Raw genomic sequence first — 14892 nt, forward strand, 5'->3', positions numbered from 1 at the left:
TATAGTTTGATATCAGGTATGGTGATCCCTCCTACTTTGTTCTTCCTTCTCAAAATTGCTACAGTTATTTGGGGTCATTTATGGTTCCATGTAAATTTTTGAAATGTTTGTTCTATATCTGTGAAATATGCCATTGGTAATTTAATAGGGATTGCACTGAATCTATAAATTGATTTGGGTAGTATGAACATTTCCTCAAATAACTAAAAATGGAAGTGCCTTTTGTCCACCAATTCCACCGCTGGGATTATACTTTAAGAACCTGAAACACTAGTTCAAAAAGAATCTATGCACTCCAACGTTCAGAGCAGTACAACTTACAATAATCAAGTGCTGGAAGCAGCCTAGGTGCCCATCAGTAAATGAATGGATCAAAAAATTGTGGTACATTTACCCAATGGAATACGACACAGCAGGGAGAAAGAAGGAGTTCCTACCCTTCATGACAGCATGGATGGAACTAGAGAGATTGTGCTAAGTGAAGTGAGCCAGGCTGTGAAAGACAAATACCATATGATCTCACCTATAAGTGGAACCTAATCAACAAAACCAACAAGCAAGCAAAATACAACCAGAGACATTAATGAAAGAACAAACTGATAGGAACCTGAAGGGAGGGCGAGGGAAATAATGGGGGAATGATGGGAAAAGGTCATCAAAGAACACGTATGAAGGACCCATGGACAAAGCCAAATGGGCATAATACTGAGGATGGGAGGTGGGGGAGGGTGGGTGGGAGGGAGAGTAGTGGTGGGAAAATGGAGACAACTGTATTTGAACAATAAAAAATTAAAAAATAAATAAATCAACAAGCAACAAGTGCTGGCAAGGATGTGGATAAAGAGGAAACTGTTTGCACTGTTGGTGGGAATGCAGATTGGTGCAGCCACTGTGGAAAGAATATTGAGATAGGTCTACAAATTAAAAATCGGTCTGCCTTTTGACCCAGCAATCCCACTTATGGGAATATATCTGGAGGAACCCAAAAACTAATTTGAAGGGATATAAGCACACCTCTGTTGACTGCAACATTATTTATAATTGCCAAGATATGGAAGCAGCCCAAGTGTTCATCAATGGTTGACTGGATAAAACCACTATGGCACATTTCCATAATGGAATACTACTTGGCTGTTAAAAAAAAAGCAAAAAAAAATGTTACCCTTTGCTACAGTATGGGTGAACTTGGAGAAAATTATGCTAAGTGAAATAAGCCAGTCAGAGAAAGACAAGTACCATATGATTTCATTCATGTGTGGAATCTAATGAACAACCTGAACTAACAAGCAAAACAGAGACAGACTCATATATGGAGAACAGGATGACAGCTAAACATGGGGAGGGAAGTTAGGGGGTGGAGTGATTGAGCAAAAAGGAAAAAGGACTCATAGACATGGAAAACAGTGTGGTGATTGCTTGGGTGGCAAGGGAGGTATAAGGGGACTAAGTGGTAATGGAAAAAATTAAAATTAAATGAAGTGCTTATCTGGGAAGCAATTTATCTGCCCTTCCATTCTAAATGATAGCTTTGCTCGATAGAGTAATCTTGAATGTATGTCCTTGCTTTTCATGACTTTGAGTACTTTTCAGACCCTTCTTGCCTACAAGATTTCTTTTCAGAAATCAGCTGACAGTCTTATGGGAACTCCTTTGTAGGTAACTCCTTCTTTCCCTCTTGCTGCTTTGAAGATTGTCTCTTTGTCTTTAATCTTGGGTACCTTAATGATGATGTGCCTTGGTGTGTTTGTCTTTGGGTCCAACTTCTTTGGGACTCTCTGGGCTTCCCGAACTTCCTAGAAGTCTATTCCCTTTGCCAGATGGGGGGAAATTGACTTTGAATACTTATTTTCATGACTTTGAAGACATTTCCAGCCCCTTCTCACCTGCAAGGTTTCTTTTGAGAAATCAGCTGATAGCCTTACGGGAAGTCCTTTGTAGGTAACTGTCTCCTTTTCTCTTGTTGCTTTTAAGGTTCTCTCCTTCTCTTTAATTTGGGCAATGAATTATGATATGCCTGGGAGTGTGCTTCCTTGGGTTCAACGTTTCTGGGACTCTCTGAGCTTCCAGGACTCCCTGGAAGTCTACATCTTTCACCAGATTGGGGAAGTTCTCCTTCATTATTTTTTCAAATAAGTTTTCAGTTTCTTGCTCTTTCGCTTTCCTGCTGGCACCCCTATGATTTGCATTTTGGAACATTCAAAGCTGTCCCAGAGGATGATAAGGCTCCCTTCATTTTTTCTGAATTCTTGTTTCTTCATTCTGTTCTGGTTGAATGTTTACTTCTTCCTTCTCTAAACTGTTTATCTGAGTCCTGGTTTCCTTCCCATCACTGTTGGTTCCCTGTACATCTTCCTTTATTTCACTTTGCATAGCCTTCACTTCTTCCTCTATTTTCTGACCATACTCAACAATTTTTGTGAGCATCCTGATTACCAGTGTTTTGAACTCTGCAGCTGATAGGTTGCCTGTCCTTTATTGTTCATTTCTATTTTTGAAGCTTTGATCTGTTCTTTCATTTCGGCCATATTTCTTCATCTCGGTGCACCTGTTATATAGTAGAGGGCAGAGCCTTATGCATTTGACAGGGCCAGGAAACCTATGCCATTGCATTGTGGTGCTGCCTGTGGAGGAAGGGTCAGCCAGGGAACAGTACCACTTGCTCGGCTCTCAGCTGGCTTTCAGTCATTTCCCCTGCTACCCACAAGTAAATTTGGCTCTTCTGGTGCTAGATCTTCTGGTGGGTGGGTTTGTGTGCGTTCTAGGATGCTATGGGTCTCTGTAACAAACTTTTTTTTGAAGCTGGGCATTTCTCCCACTACCACAACCCCCACAGGTTTTTACAGACAGAGGTTTGGTGGTTTTATTTCCCTGCTCTAGAACCCTGGGTTGCTTGGTTTGTCTCACTCCCCAGTTGGTACTTCCATTTTATTCACCTGCAAATGTAGGAATGCTCTTTCTGCAATTCTTTCCCTCACCCCCCGCTAGTCCTCCAGCCACCACCTTACCATGAGTCCTCTCTGCCCCAGCTGCCTGTCTCTGCTCCTCCTATCAGTCTGGATAAATGTTTCTTTTTTAACTACTCAGGTTTGGAGTTCTATGCAGTTCAATTTTCTGGCAGTTCTGGTTATTTTTTGTTTTCAGATTTGTTGCTGTCTTTTTGGTTGTGTGAGGAGTCAAAGTGTATGTACCTTCACCTCCATCTTGCCTGGAAATCCTAATCTTTAAATTTTATTTGTATAAATTTTATTCAGAGAACTAATTGTGTTGGTAATAGCTTTAATGGGCCACTTTTTTTTTTTGCAGTAGATTTTTCAACCTCTTGAAATAATGGAGTTGGAAAAACAAATGCAAATATGTTTGCATCCATAGTTTAGTTTTTGGAATATTATAATTGCTAAGTAACCTCTCTGTCAACCGCAAAACAAAAATGATGTTTAGATCCTTTTTGTCAAATAATCTGCTATAAATTGGGAGCATATCAATCTGGATAGGCATAGCCACTGGGAGAACTGACTTTTCTGTCCCTGTTCTACATTAAATCTTCCCAAGAGAAGAAATCACTGAGCCAATAAATCAGAGCAGGAAAAAGGCAAATGTAGCTTAATGTCTGCAAAAATTATCCTGCTTTGTTTCAGATCTCCTTACAAATCAAACCTCTGACCTGTTTCCTGCAATGCGCTGCCTTTGTGAATGGAACATCAGTCCTGGGCTGGTGGTATTTAAGCAAGTAGCAACTTCTCTGATTGTTAGTTCTCCCAATTGTAAAAAGTGGGGCTGACAATAGCACCTACCACCCTCAGCTATTGTGAGATAAATGAAGTGATGAATGCACAGCAATGAGCACTGCACTGAAGAAGTAAGTGCACACAAGTTTTTCAATATAGCAGATAGCAGAGAAACAAGGGCTCCAGCCAGTGACAGTCAGGGAATTGAAACGAGGAGTATGTCATTCATCCCTTCAGTCATAAACAAATGTACATTAAACAAATAATGTGAGCCTTGGCTGGTGTGGTTCAGTGGATTGAGCACTGGCCTGTGAACTAAAGAGTCACTGGCTCGATTGCCAGTCAGGGCACATGCCTGGGTTGTGACCCAAGTTGTACCCCCAGTAGGGGGTGCATGAGAAGCAACCACACATTGATGTTTCTCTCCTCTTTCTCCTTCCTTTTCCCTCTCTCTAAAAAATAAATAAATAAAATACAAAAAAACAAATAACGTGTATGTTAAAGAAATACATTCCATCAAAAAGCAAATATGCAAAGACACTGTCATGCTGCTATCTTCCACATAGTTCCCACCTAGCAAATGTACATTAAGTGAATGATTAACCATGGATCAATTCTTTTCTTAAATGCTTTAATCCCTATGTTTTCCAAAACTCTGAAAGAACCAGCTACAACAGCCCATCATTGGAAAAATGACATGGTGGCCTTTACCTTGGAATGAAACTGAAAGTTTGAAATTATTTTATGTTCTGCTAAACAACTAAAAAACATAGTCAAAATCATTTTTTTACAGAAAGAAGGATGTTCAAATATGCAGAAATGAGTTAGGTAACAAGATCAAGTAGAAGGTTTAATGCTTTTTGATTCAGACAAACTGACTTACTTTGGGGACAATTGGACTTTCAGATTCTTGTACTTTAAAAAGAAAATCAACATCTAGTAGCCTTCCTGTCAAAATGACCAAGTAGGTAAAACGGTACTTGCATCCTTCCACAACCACATCAAAATTACAACTAAATTACAGAACAAACATCACTCAGAATTGGCTGAGGTCTAGCTGAACAAAAGTCCTGTAACTAAGGATATGCAGAAGAAGCCATATCGAGACTGATAGCAACTATGGAGATGCAATACAGGCTGGTCCTACCACCCACTTGTGGCGTTTAGAAACAGGAGGGATCTCTTAGCTGCACAGGCCTCCCCTGAAGAGCGAGGGATCCCAGACCCACACCAGGCCCTTCAGCTCAAGGTTCCAGTGCCAGGAAGAGAAACCCCCAAAACTTTTGGCTTTGAAAACCATTGAGGATTGTGGCTGAGTGAGACAGAGGGCTACTAGAGTCCCAAACAGTTCATCTTAAAGGGCCCACTCAGGGACTTACTCAGACATAGTTGCTCTGAACTCCACAGCTGGTGCAGCAGCTTGAAAGCTCCAGGGACACATGGGGAGAAACTGAATTGTCTGGCTTCAGGTCTAGGGCTTGAGGGGCAGCTTTCTCCCAGACGGTAGTGCTGGCATAAGCAATTGATTTTTTGCTGATCCCTCCCACAACAGAACAGGCAGACTGCTGCCGTATCTGAGTCTCCATAAACTTTACAGTATTTGTTCACTATGTGATTCCTTGAGACCCTTACCCCACCCCCAACTTGCATGTCTACCAGTGATTTTTTTCATATAAACAGCCTGTCTTGGCTCATGCTTTGGACTTTCCTAAAATATCTCAAAAGTTCACAAACACAAACAAGCGGCATCTGGCCTTGGTGTGCCCTATACCTTTTGCTAGATGGCCCCAAGCTTTGGTTTGAAACTTGGCCTTTCTTGGGCACCTCCAAGCCTAACATAAGTAACAGCCATCTGTAGATTATTCTTTAGCTCATGTCCAGCAGAGCACAGGCAGTGGCTCACCTTGACCTACATATTTTAGGAGGCCTCCCAGCCAGCACACTCACTAGAAAAACTTCAGACTATGTCCAATGACTACCAACCACCTTCACGAGCAACGTATACACATACACACAAGGGGTAGGCGCATCAGGCACCAGAGTCCTGCTGAAGCAAGCCCTGCTGTGTGGTGTTGGCCCTTCATGACAGATCTTCCACTGTGATCATGGCCAGTGCTTGCAGCTAATTGTTCTGTTTGTAAACTCCTTCCATTAATGTGCCAACAGCAACCAAAGCTCAACTACAATAGGTGGGTTCACATAGCCCACACAAAAGGTGCACCTGGAGTGCCCAGCTTGGGTGACCTAGGAAAATGTGCCACTGGGCCTGGGAGAATGCATAGTACATAAGGCCAGTCTACCAAAACCAGAAGATGTAGTGCTCTACCTAATACATAGAAACAAAACACAGGGAGGCAGCCAAAATGAGGAGATACAGAAACTTGTCCCAATTGTAAGAACCAAACAAAACTTCAGTAAAAGAATTAAACAAAATGGAGCCAACCAATGTACCTTATAACAATGGTTATAAGGATACTCCATAAACTTATGGTAAGAATAGATGAACTTAGAGAGGACTTCAACAAAGAGACAGGAAACATAAAATGAAGATTAAAAAGACATTAAAAAAGAACAAGTCAGAAATGAAGAATATACTAACTGAAATGAGAAACACATTGCAGGGAATCATCAGTACCATAGACAGCCCTGACTGGTATGTCTCCCTATTCGTTGGGCATCATCCAGCAAAATGAAAATTACCAGTTCAATTCCTGGTCAGGGCACATGTCTAGGTTGCAGGCAAGTCCCAGTTAAGGCATGTGCAAAAGACAACTGATCAATGTTTGTCTCTCACATTGATATTTCTCTCCCTCTCTTCTTCTTCCCTTCCCCTCTCTTTAAAAATAAATAAATAAAATCTTTAAAAAAACAATAGAGCAGACAAAGCAAATAACAAATCAGCCATTTGGAAGATAAGGAGGCAGAAAACACCCATTCTGAAAAACAAAAAGCAAGAAGAATCTGAAAAAATGAAGATAATTAAGGAGTTTCTGGGACAATGTCAAGCATACCAACATTTGCATAATGGGGCTAACAGAAAGAGAAAAGAGAGCTTAGCGTTGAAAACCTAGTTGAAAATATAACAGAAAACTTCCCTAACTTGGTGCAAGGAATAGACATACTCATATTCCATGGTGCAAGGAATAGAGTCCAGAAAGTGTAGAGAGTCCAAAACAAGATGAACCCAAGAGGCCCACACCAAGACACATTATAATTAAAATGCCTAAGATTAAAGACAAATACAGAATCTTAAAAGCTACAAGAGAAAATCAGTTTGCTCTCTCTAAGGGATCTCCCATAAGACTGTGGGCTGATTTCTCAGCAGAACGTCTCAAGCCAGAGGGGATTTGCAAGAAATGTTCAAAGCAATAGAAAGCAAGGACATATAACTAAGATTACCAAGCAAGGCTATCATTTAGAATCAGAGGACAAAGAGTTTCTCAGAAAAGGAAAAGCCAATGACATTTATCACCACCAAATCTGCATCACATGAAATGTTAAAAGGTTTTCTTTGAGAAAAAGAAAAAAACAGATGAAAGTATGTTGGGGACTGTCCTGCCTGGTCTCAGGAATTTGTAACCCCCCATGACGTAGGCTGAGTGAGAGACCTCCGTACCAGGAGCCACTAAGGAGACAAAACTTATTCCCCTGGCATGAACGCTGCCTGTTCTGTGCTTGGCCTCCTAGGCTTGATCGGTTAGCCAATGACAGGTAAGGTTTCCCATGGAGGGAATAGCCTAAGACAGGCATGATCACGAGAAGGCCTCTGGGAAGAGACTTGGGGGCTGTGGAAATGAAGGGGTGATTGACATCCACTGCTGCCCCCTCGGCTTTGTCGAAGCCCGAGTCCTTGTTCTTAGTTGTAAGAATTCCAAGTCTCCTGGCTGCCTTTGTCTCCTCTGCCCAACTCAGGCCTGCAGAAATAGCAGGGGCAGTGCAGTCCAGACCAGAGATGGCGGACCCCGGGGGTAATCAGGCCTAGGACATAGAATATGCAAGATCCTGTGAGATCCGTTTGCTGGAGGATGATTAGATTAGAATTTGAAGGCACAGACAGGAAACCAAAACTAGTCCTTTGAGCCCTGTAGTCCTTTCAAATGATAAAACTCCAAACTTTGCCCAGAATCACAGCGGGAGTTCTGTCAGAACCTTTGAAAGTTACCTATTCCTTTTGATCTTTTCTGCCAGACTGTGAATCCACAAACTGAGTCTGTATTCTTAATAAAAACCTACTGAGATGAGGACTCGAGGCGCTCTCCACTAGAGAGAGTGGCCGTTCCGTCCCCCATTTCCCGACAGGACCTAGTTGACTCTGTGTATGTTTTTCTCGTGTTTCGACAAACATCCGCAGCAGGGATGGATACTGCTGGCCGGTATCCACCACAAAAATATGACGCAGACACTGGCCTGCAGTGTCCGAGGCATGATGGATGAAATATGAGACATTCACACAGACTACTGAGTCCTGTGGAGGAAAAGGGATGGCACAGCTACCCTCTCAAGGGGAGGGTGCCTCAGAGAAGCCTGGCCACTCTCTCTAGGGGAGAGCACCCCAATCCTTCCCTTCACAGGGTTTCTATTGGCTTCTAAATTGCACAGGAATACAGGTAAAGTTCATTAATCATTGCCAGGCAGTAACAAATAGATAATGTTTAAAGAACTGAAAGGTCTCACACTGAGTCAGGGTTTATCACCTAAAAAGTTACAAAACTTAAGGGACTAAACTCATTTCCTGCCTGGGACTTTATAATCTAATTAAGAGCATCCTCAGCAAAGCAGGTTTCACAGGATTTTACATATCCTTTCTCAGGCCTAATCACCCTGGGAAGACCACGTTCCCAGCACAGGGTTGTACCGCCCCTTGTCATTGTTACAGGCCCGAGTCAGACAGAGGAGACAAGTCAGCCAAGAGACTTGAGACTTCTCACAGGCAGAATGAGGACTCAGGCTTTTTCAAAGCCGAGGGGTGAGGGTCGATCACTCCCTTTTTTCATAGCCCCCCCCCCAAATCCTTCCCTGGAGCCTCCACATGATCATGCCTGTCTTAGATGGTTCCCCCTTGGAGAATATTACCTGTCATTGGCTAACTGATCAAGCACTGGGAGCCAGGCAAGGGGCAGAAGCAGAGCTCCTGCCAGGGAGATAAGCTTGTCTCCTTAGTGGCTTCTGGTCCAGAGGTCTCTTACTCAGCCTTAGCCATGGGAAATTACAGGTCCTGAAACCAAGCAGGGTGGTTCCCAACAAAAAATATGAATAATAAAATCGCAATAAATACGTATCTATCAACAATTAGTTTAAATAAAAAATGGATTAAATGCTCTAATCAAAAGACAAATGGTGACCGAAGGGACAACAAAACCTTCACATATGGTGTCTACAAGATACTCACTTCTGATTGAAAGACACATGCAAAATGAAAGAAAAGGGAGGAAAATAATATCTCATGAAAATGGAAACAAAAGGAAAGCTGGAGTAGCAATACTTACACAAAATAGACTTTAAAACAAAGGTTCTAACAAGAGACAAAGCAGCACCCAATGATTCCACTTCTGAATGTTTATCCTCAGAAACTCAAAATGGTAATTTGAAAAAACATATGCATATATATGTTCAGTGCTGCATATTTTACAACAGCCAAGATGTGGAAGCAAACTAAGTGTTCATCAATAGATGAATGCATAAAGAATGAGTGGTGCCTGTACACAATGGAATATGACTTAGTCATAAAAAATAATGAAATCTTACTATCTGCAACAACATGGATGGACTTAGTAGTTATTGTGCTGAGTGAAGTAAATCTTGTAGAAAAGACAAATGTCACTACTATGTGGAATCTAAAACACAAAACAAACTAGCAAGCAAAACAAGAAACAGACTCATAGATACAGAAAACATTTTGATGGTTGCTAGTTGGGAGGGGGACAGGGGCTAGGTGAAGAAGGTGTAGGATTAGGAATTAGAAATTGGTAGTGACAGAAAAGTCATGGGGATGTAAAGTACAGCATAGATTATATAGTCAATAACTTATAATAACTATGTATGGTGTCATACAATACTAGATTTATTGGGGTAATCAATTCATAAGTTATATAAATGTCTAATGATTTGGTTGTACAACTGAAATGTGACATTGTAATATTAATGTAATATTGTACAGAAACTGTAATTGAAAAAATAAAAAAGTTATTTAAAAAATAAGTAACCCACACCTGGGACCCAAGGAAGTGGAAATAGTAAGAGCTGGCAGGAATACATTACTTTCAGAAATAGTTTCTTGCTTAATATTCCTGGCCACTCTGATATGAGGGGCAACATAAGATTTTTTTCACAGATAAGGCCACAGAGATACAGAGAGCTCCCAGAGTGAGCCAAACATGAAAGCATCTGGTCACAGCTTGGCTTTTGGCAGTCCTTGTAAAGAGACTGGTATGAGTATCATAAAAATTTATAAACAAAATCCTCATATAAAATGAACTCAGGAGGCCAGAAGAGGGAGCTCTATGCAGTACATGGATTCTGGAGCCCAACAGGAAGAACTCTGTGTTTCTAATGGCTCTCTTGACTTCCTCTTCTCCTCTTTGAAAAAGTTTCCTTCATTTCCAGGACTTGTGTGTGGTTCACCATTAGACCACATGTCCAAAATTGTGATTCTCTGTTGTTACTGAATGAACTAATTTTGCTGGAGAAATACCTGGCTTCCTATTTGTTTAAGGTCAACAGTACTGTTTCACATTTGTGCTAGTCCTTTCTGGCCAGAATTTACTCAGAACTGGTTGCATGGCATGAGGGAGCTGCCAGAAAAAAAAGAGTATGTAGGGAAGGAGAGAGTGAAGATCAGATGACCAGCTGGTCTTAAATGGTGTAAGCTGAGAAACCAGAACAAAATCCGATGTCTGGAATAGGGGCTACATCATGTAAGTCAGAGAGACCCAGCTGAGGAAGCACAAAGGGTACTGATATCTAGGCCCAGAAGAGGAAGTCATGGTCAGGGTGTAAATTAAGGGCCAGTGCAGAAAGTTAGGGTGTTGTGATAAAGGTAGACCCCGATCTCCCGCATTCCAGGGTGGAATAAACACATGGAACTCACATGTTCAAAGTCCTGTCATTAGCCCATATTTTAAATTCCAGATGGAAATTCCTAGGTCAATTCTGTTTATTTTGGGGGCTCAGAATACATTGTTCTTCCCCTGCCCCACCCCAGTATGGATACTTCCTATAAAGGACTTGGTATTTTTTTTTAATTTTTTAAATTTTTATTTTTTTGAAGTTCAGATTTTTATTGACTGTGTTACAAAAGAGGGCTAGTCAAATAGTCCAAAGCCCATTCATCATCAGACTCCTCAGATTCTTCTTTCTTTGCTTCCACTTTCTTTTCTTCGGCAGGAACAACAGCAGTTGAGGGGGCAGGACCTCCTGCTGGTGCAGGACTAGCTGCTGGGGCAGGTCCGCCAGCCTCTACATTGCAGATGAAGCTTCCAATGTTAACATTGGCCAGAGCCTTTGCAAAGAGGCCTGGCCAGAAAGGTTCAACATTTACACCAGCTGCTTTAATAAGGGCATTGATCTTATCCTCCGTCACTGTCACCTCATCGTCGTACAGGATAAGGACCGAGTAGATGCAGGCGAGCTCTGAGACGGAGGCCATGGTGTAGGTGAAAGCTGGGAAAGCGCTGCCTGGAGTGGTGCTAGTCACCAGATGAAGTGAGGACCTCACCCCAACGCAGCCTTAGCTTCCTCGGAAGAACCGAGCACCTTAGCGGTACCTGGGGAAAGGGCAGGACTTGGTATTTTTAAAAGAAACTTAGACTCTACCCAGGGTCTGACTCAAACATTTTAATGAGACTAATGGTGTTCAGTGGATTTAATTGACACTACGGTCTCTGAGGGGTTACCAGTAACTTCTCTGAAGTGTTGACAGGTCCTTTCTCTTCTTGTTCTGCCTAACAAACTACTGATTCTACCTTGAAACCTATTTCACATCTGATCTTTCTTCTCAAGTCTTGCTTATGCCATGGTTACAGGTCAGACCTTCAAGCTAGTCACTCTGCCACCAAAAAATCTTTCACTCTTGCTCATTATGGAATGCCTGGCTCATGAGGAGTTAGACACCTATCCTTCTTTCATTTTAGTCTTCCACTGCTCGTCTGTCATCACTCCTCATCTACACTGAACTTGTCACCATTCCCTAAAACACCATGCCTTCATGCCCTGTGCCTTTGCTTTTTCTTCCTTTCTTAGACTAATTATTGGCAAGAGAACAAGAATCCAGATCAGAGCCCTGCTAATCAGAAACAATTCCAAATTCTGACCAGCCTTCTCTTCACTGCCACTCCAAGATTTGGACCTAAAGAGGAAGGATTTATTGATTTATCTTTCTCTTGGTTACAGTTCCAAAAGGACCAGGAGCTACAACAGCTTCAGAAAATGGTATAAAAATTCCTTGTGCCTTTTCTCCCTGGCTATGTGCAGTAAAGTCAGACTTGACCCTGAGAACACGAAGGTGTTCCTGGGAAGATCAGGTGAGAGCTAAACCGGAATCACGAATCCCCTAATCCCTGGCAGGAGCAGCTCTTCTCTCATGGGTACATGCCCTTGCGTTGTGAAATTCTAGAACAGACGTAGTTCTGCCATAATTACCTGAACCCTCTACCAATCACCCTCCCAGCCCACAAACCAGCCTAAGGCCACTAATATTTATATATACTGAATGTTTAAACACCTTTGTGGCCCAATTCCTTTTTTCGTTTTTTTTCTTTCTAACTTCCTTCCTTCCTTCCTTCCTTTCTCCTTTCCTTCCTTCCTTCCTTCCTTCCTTGCTGACTTCCTTCCTTCCTCCCCTATCCCATTCATTCATTCATTTATTTTTCTTTCTCTCTTTCTCTCTCCTTCCTTCCTTCCTTCCTTTCCTCCTTCCTTCATTACCTCCTTTCTTCCTTTTTCCTTCCTTCTTTTCTTTCCTTCTTTCTTCCTTCCTCTTTTAACCACATTGAGGTGATCTGTAATGTACATCTCCCCAGATCAAAAAGACAATTTCCTGACCTGGGTTTGGCACCTATCCTGGGTCATGGGAGGACTAAGCCCCCCCACTGATTGGAGGGAAACAATAAGCTTCTGTATTTTTTCTGGCATTGAGGATAGAGTCTATATTTCTGGCTGGTTGACCATCCTAGTCCTATGGGTGTTCTGCTGCTGGGTCACTGAGTCTGCCTTCCTGAGCCCACAGTGACTGGGAGGCATGTGGGAGGCCCCTTGAAAAAAATTGCTAGCTGACAACCTAGGAAAGAGATGGCAGCCCATGACCTGGACCATGGCTGTCCCCTCTGGGAGGCTGAGTGCCTTGTTTGGACCCCTCTAGTTTCCTGCAATGCCCTTCCTTTTTTTTCAGTCTCAAAATCTTATGGTCTCTACTAAAAAGGAGAAATTTCTGAGATGCCCTAAATTAATTACAGCAACCCAGAGTATGAAATGATAAGACAAGAGATGTTAATCTGTTAACAACTACAGAGCAGAACTAAAAAAGAATGCCTATGTTCCTCAGGGTATGTTGAAACTTTGAATTAAAATCCAAGTGGCTGTTTCTTTGATTACCTAAGGAGAATGGCTAGATGCCACTGACCTCTGGGAACCTATGCTTCTTGCTTACTTACTCATGAACTTTCCAGACTATTGTCCATACCATCTAGAGGAACAAACATTTCTTCCTTAGGAACTCTGCACCTATCCCAGAACTAGCTAAGCTTCACCTTCTCCCACCCACATTATCTGTAACCAATGTAAATCCTTTCAAAACAACACAAATCTTTCTTCCCCTTACTTGATATGTAAAAAAAGCCTGTCAACTCCAATGACTAACAAGCTGTCTTATCTACCCAAAGCTGCTGCTGCTGCTGCTGCTGCTGCTGCTGCTGCTGCTGCTGCTGCTGCTGCTGCTGGTTTAGACTCATGCCCCAGGACCTGGTTCTTTTCTGGCTACCACATGGCTCAAGAAACCATTTCATTAACAACAGCCTTTTGCCTTGTAGGTATTTCTTTTATAGCTTCCCAAAAGAGGATATGAGAAGAGGTACCCTGTCAGCAGCTTGAATCCATACTACATTGGTTATTGCCGAGGGAAAGCAGAGCCATGGTAGAAACAAGTTCTGTTCTCCTCCCATCTCCAAGTCAAGAGCAATGGTCATTCCCCTGGACAACAGGACAAACTGCCACTAGCTGGCATGGGCAGTGACAGCTTCAATGGCTCTTGGACATCCCAGAATATCACTCAAGTGGGCTCTGGCCTGGGGATTAGGACTTCGACATGAAATGGAGACATTCTGTGGAAGGAAATGGAGATTAGGCTTGCACTCACAGAGGCAAACCCTCCCATCTAGTCTGTGATCTTACCAGCAATGCTCAGCCAACATTTCATGAATGAAATGAATAATAAAGTCCCAGATGGCCCTTCCTTAGGAGCCCCAGTACTGGTCACTTGGTTTTTCTCTTATCTTCACACATTTGCTACCTGGAGTTAGAGTGTACCTGTCCCTCAGGTCTAGCTCAATCCCAGGATGGAGAAGACTCCCCCTTCATCCATTGAGAAACAATGTTTCCTGGTCTGCCTAAACGTAGTTACCACCATAACTTATTCCCAAAATTCAAAAATATTTCAGGCCATTATGAGAGAACCTGTGTAATTATATAATCAAAGTTTCTGAGAATATAGTCCTCAATTTATAAATATTTGCTTTACAGTCTCAACATGCTATATTGCCTCTGTTCTGGAAAGTGGGGAATTCTAAACAGGTGTCTGGAGAGACAGAGGGGAAAAACTAGTTTTGTCAGCAGAGGCCCTCTGGGGCAGCAGAGTTGGTCAATGTCCCTCTCCCACCACAGGACAAATGCGAGAAACTCATTAGCCAGCACTCCCATCTGGAGACCTTTGAACATGTCTCCTTGATGAACCTGGACACCATCGTGAAGTGCGCCTTCAGCCAGTAAGGTAGCATCCAGACAGACAAGTCTCTGATGATCCTTGAGCTGCAGGGTTTTTGTTTCTATCAATTGATATGCACTCAGTGGAGAGGCAGTTCAGGCAGCTGGGTTGCTCACCAGCTCAAAAAAGCAAGAGTATTTGAGAGCTGCAGACCATGGACAAATTCCAGTTCAGACCAAATCTTGTCTCAGGCAC

At 42.4% G+C, this 14892-nt stretch overlaps 1 pseudogene; it reads right to left on the bottom strand.

The window, feature by feature from the left end:
- Positions 1–11026: 11026 nt before the first annotated feature.
- Positions 11027–11370, bottom strand: LOC123831448 (annotated as a pseudogene).
- Between the last annotated feature and the right edge of the window lie 3522 nt (positions 11371–14892).

Source organism: Phyllostomus hastatus, unplaced genomic scaffold (assembly GCF_019186645.2).
Source record: "Phyllostomus hastatus isolate PE091 unplaced genomic scaffold, TTU_PhHast_1.1 phas_contig_147, whole genome shotgun sequence".
NCBI lineage: Eukaryota > Metazoa > Chordata > Mammalia > Chiroptera > Phyllostomidae > Phyllostomus > Phyllostomus hastatus.